Here is a 4,962-nt window from a genome sequence, read left to right on the forward strand (position 1 = left end):
TTAGGGGCGTCCCCGGTGCACTTGACGGAGATCAGTCTGGAAACGAGGCTGGACCTGCTCAAAAGTGGCCTGTGGAGAGGTCAGTTTTATCCAGGGGGGAGGGGGAATGATCCAAGGGCTGAGCAGGGACAGGGCATCAAGTTCCAGTGTCACCTAGGGGCTCGCTATGCAAAGTGTGGTCCCGGTCCAGTGGCTTTGGTGTCTCTGGTTAGCAATGCAGACTGTGAGCCGCCAGCCAGATCCCTGGAATCAAAGCCTGCGTTGGAATGAAATTCGAGAAGTCCTGTCCTAAGACCTGGGGTGGTGGGGGTGAGGCACCCGGGCAGTGGAAGGGGAGCCGTCCGGGGGTCAGGGGCCCAGGGAGCGGGGGTGGCTGCCAGGTGTCCCCCTGGGTGCGGGTGAGATGCCTCCCGGAATGTGGGCTGTGAGCGGGCTGGGGGAGCAGGGGCGGAGGAGGAGTGTGCTTGGGGCACGCTGCATCTCCCGGGGCCTCAGCGGATGGGGCCTGGAACTCGGAAAGCACAGACGTCCATTCGCGGCGGATTTTAGGGAACTGGCTGGCCTTGAGTCTTGGCGGTTTTGTCGACTTTTGCAGACCATCCGTTTGATGATCCTGCCTCCAGCGCTGTCAGGGCTCCACGTCGACGTTACCAGATGGCCTTACGTCAGCATCTCCGGGTGGGACCCCGAATGTAGCACCCTCTTCCTCCCTGGGGTGCTAAATCCCTTGGGAAGGAAGTGATGAGCGATCACTGGCCCCGGGAGCTAAGTGGAGGACAGGGCTGGAGGGTCCTGGGCCCAGGGGTTGGGTTAATGCCGAGCCCAGATCAGGAAGGTCCCGGCACCAGGACCCAGGCAGGGCTGCAGGGCAGCCCCGTTTCCTACAGGAAGCTTCTTCTAATAGAGCCACCTGTTCCTTCAAATTTGCCCATCAGACAGCTGCACCCCTTCCTGGAGGCCAGGGGTCACAGAAAGGGGTGGGGGAAGCTGCTTCCCACCACACACCTGTCTCTGCTGGCTCAGCTGGGGACAGGGAGTCCGGGGTCACACCCACAAGCTCTGCGGCACCTTTGTGCTGACCCGGGGCCTGAGGCGCTGACCCAGATAAGGCCCGGGGGCGGCCTTGTGCTCCCGGACATCACCCCATCCAGCCCTACGGAATGTTTTCACTCTGCAAACAGTCTTTAATGAGGAAATGAGAAGCAAGGGCAGGGGGACCTTAGCAGAGGTGAGAGGTGCTCCCCTGAGCGGTCCCAGGGGCGGCCCCAAGCTCCTGGCCCTGCGTGGGGACGGTCCTAGAAGGCCCGCTCTGTCCCCAGCTGCCCGGCTGACCTCGGGCTCCGCTGAGCCATCCTTGGGGGGTGGGCGTCTGGGGGGGGGGTCCGGAGGTCCCTCCCCATCCCCCCGCTGCCTCTGCCCCACAGGTAGGGGTGAGCTGCGCCCACGGAGCTCACCTGCCCTGAGCCGAAAATGCTCCTCCTCCCTTTTCAAGACCTTTTTTTTTTTTTTTTCAAGTACCTTCTGAAAGCCCTAGAGCCAACTTTCCTATTTGAAGAAAAGCAGGGAGTTCTCCAGAATTTCTCCTGGTCGGATGAGGCTACTGGGAAGTGAGTGGAGAATCAGGGGTGGGGGTGGGGGGTGCTGGTTAAACAGCAGGTGTCCGGGGCCCTCCTGGAGAATGACAGCGAGTGGCCCGCAGCCCCGTGGCCGCCCCCGGCCTTGCCCTGGGAGCTTGTTCCGACAAGAACGCGGAAACCTGCACTTGAACGCGGTGCCCTCGGGATGTACGTTCACGCGAAAGTGGGCGAGCCACTGCCCCCCCCCCCAGCTGTCCGCGGCGTCGGCCGCGCACTCAAATCCACTGGAGTCAGGGCTCAGCCTGAGAAATTCTGCAGTGGGGCCCCGGGCTTGTAGGTGTTATGTTCACTTTTTTTTGTCAGGTTTTTATTTATTCATGAGAGACACACAGAGAGAGGCAGAGACACGTGCAGAGGGAGAAGCAGGCTCCATGCAGGGACCCCGATGCGGGACTTGATCCCGGGACCCCGGGATCACGCCCTGAGCCCAAAGCAGATGCTCAACCCCTGGACCACCCGGGCGTCCCCATATTCACTTTTTGAACATTTGCTAAGTCTGACATAAAGAAAAGTGCCTGTGTCACGTGCTCAGATCAGTGAGTTTCCACCAGCGGGCCACACCCGTGGGGCCCAGATCAAGAATCAAGAGGTGACCTGTGGATGACCTTGGGGTCACTACCACCCCCCCAACAGAGACAGCCAGGTAATGACGTCTAGCAGCGTAGCTTCGGGTCGTGCGGGCTGCTGTCTTCTGTGTCCCTCCCTGTTGACACTGTGGTGTGCAGCTGGGGCTGCTGTGTCCTCGGGGCCGTGCACGCTCCTTTGCGGGAACACTCCACGCTTTCCCTCCTGCTGCCCAGGGGCATCGGGTGGCTTCCGGATTGGGCCTATTATACACAGGGCACCTGTGTTTGTTCACGGTTCCCACAATTTTGATGTAGAGCCAGGTGTGACGGCCACTGACCCGGGCGATGCATCGTCCCCTCCGGCCTCCTGGCCCCGAGAGGCCGCCCCACCTGTCGGGAAGGAGCGCGCACCTTTGCGATGACGCGGCCTGCCCCGTTCCCACCAGCAGCACCTTCAGAGCCCATTGAGTCACGGCTGGCAGCTGTCCTTTTTTTGTTTGCTTCATCTTTGTGTACAGCTGCCCAAGGATGACAAACGGCCACTTCTAGAAGCTTCTGTATTCTTCCAGGACAGCAGGCTCCATGATGTCCTTTAAAGTACAACCTTATTTCCTTTCAGTTGAAGGCTCTGATGAACACCCGTGCATCTTCAAGCATCTGGCAAGAGAGAAGGTGGCAGGGGGACTTCCTGCCCAGCCTTCCCGCTCCTGGCGGGTGGATGGTTCAGAAAGGAGGTTAGGCCAAGGACGGGAGTGAGAGGAGGGAGTCACTGGTCAGGGGCCCAGAATTTAAGAGGATACCAAATACTCTGCAATCAAGACAAATACAATTTTATTTATTTATTATTTTTTTAAGATTTTTTATTTTATTTATTCATAGAGACAGAGAGAGAGAGAGAGGCAGAGACACAGGCAGAGGGAGAAGCAGGCTCCATGCAGGGAGCCCGACCTGGGACTCGATCCCGGGTCTCCAGGATCACGCCCTGGACTGCAGGCGGCGCTAAACCGCTGAGCCACTGGGGCTGCCCGACAAATATAATTTTAAAGATCTAAATCAACGCAAAAAATCCTTAATGAACAAAACATCAACCTGTTTAAGATTTTATTTCTTTGTTCATGAGAGATGCAGAGAGGCAGAGACACAGGGACCTGATACGGGACTCGATCCCAGGACCCCGGGGTCACGCCCTGAGCCGAAGGCAGATGCTCAACCACTGAGCCACCCAGGTGCCCCTGACAAATACAATTTTAATGCAATATTTTAAAGATCTAAATTAATGCAAAAAACCCTTCATGTTTAAATGCTTAAAAATCAACATTTTTAAATAAAGACCCATGTAAGCTAAACCGTAATGGACCATGAACCAAAACCGAAACAAAAACAAAAACAAAAAAACCTGTACATTGAGCCCCTGTATACATGTTATTTTTTTTAATGGTTTGGATTTTTTCCAGGCCGTTAAAGTAACTGAAAAATATTCAAGAATGGAAGAAAAAAAAGAAGAAAAAAAAATTAAAAAAAAGAATGGAAGAGTTAAGTGTATACAACTCGTAAGATTATTTTGAGTTTAAATCTTCACTAATACCATCAACAGAATTTATTAGACTTTTCCTTTCCAGGCTTTAATGGAAACGAACTCATCATTGGCACTTTCAAGATCTACTTCTTTGCTTCTCCTATTTTCAGTTCAGACAACCGCTGTGTCTGACCATTTCTTTTGACCAAGTGATGATTGCAAATCATTTTAAATTAAGGCCAAATATTTCCTTCAGTATTCAGTAACATTAGGCATCAGGTATTTTAATGACATTAAAATCATCTAAAACTGTCACTTGGGGGCGCCTGGGTGGCTCCGACGGTGAAGCACCTGCCTTTGGCTCAGGTCATGATCCCGGGGTCCTGGGATCGAGTCCTGCATCGGGCTCCCTGCTCTTCGGGGCGTCTGCTTCTCCCTCTCCCTCTGCCCTTCCCCCTCGCTCCTGCTCTCTCTGTCAAATAAATAAAATATTTAAAGAAACAAAAAAATTTAAAAAAAAATGAAGTCACTTGATCAAGGGAAATTATTACACGGGGCAACTTTCACTCACATTGAATATTTCCTTGCTATCAAATATTAATATTAAGTAGTATTAGACATTTAGTGTTTTCATGACATTAAAGTATTTAAGAAGTGTCGCTTCATTGCCTGGGGCCCGGTGTCTCGAGGACTCCCACGTTTTGCCGGGTGTTTTAGGGGCGAAGGTCCCTACTACAGCATCGGGGCTGGAGTGGGAAACCTCCGCGTCTTTGAGTTTTTCCTTTGTGTTTTCAATCTCCCAGTTTCTCTTGGCGCTGACTCTATGTAATTTCTTTCTGACGGGCCCACTAGCTCCTTAATTCTGTTCGGTCACATGAGCCCTGTTCTTTGACCCGCTGGCTGGCTCCGCTCGGGCGGCTGTAACAAAATGCCACAGGCTGGGTGGCTCATATGCGGCAGACGTTCACTCCTCGCCCTCCCGGAGGCTGGGCGTCCAGGATCGCGGCGGCGGCAGAAGCGTGGCCTGGTTCGCACACGGCTGAGGCCTCTTGTGTGGGGTCCCTGACCCCAATTCCTGAGGGCCCCACTCCTGACCTACTCGCCTTCCCAAGTCTCCACCTCCAAACATATCACGACAGAGATCAGATCTCAACACGAGGATTTGGGGGAGGACATGCATACTCAGTCCCTGGAGCCCGCCGTGCACTGAGTTCATTTCAAATCATTCATTTTTTTTTAAAGA

General features: G+C 53.9%; 1 long non-coding RNA gene across 1 annotated transcript; it reads left to right on the forward strand.

Moving 5' to 3' along the window:
* Positions 1 to 221: 221 nt before the first annotated feature.
* On the forward strand, positions 222 to 4,280 carry LOC144302008 (uncharacterized). Its single transcript, XR_013368929.1, has 3 exons — positions 222 to 309; positions 596 to 678; positions 1,516 to 4,280. It is a non-coding gene; the product is annotated as an uncharacterized LOC144302008 (long non-coding RNA).
* The last annotated feature ends 682 nt before the right edge of the window (positions 4,281 to 4,962 follow it).

Source organism: Canis aureus, chromosome 30 (assembly GCF_053574225.1).
Source record: "Canis aureus isolate CA01 chromosome 30, VMU_Caureus_v.1.0, whole genome shotgun sequence".
Classification (NCBI taxonomy): Eukaryota; Metazoa; Chordata; class Mammalia; order Carnivora; family Canidae; genus Canis; species Canis aureus.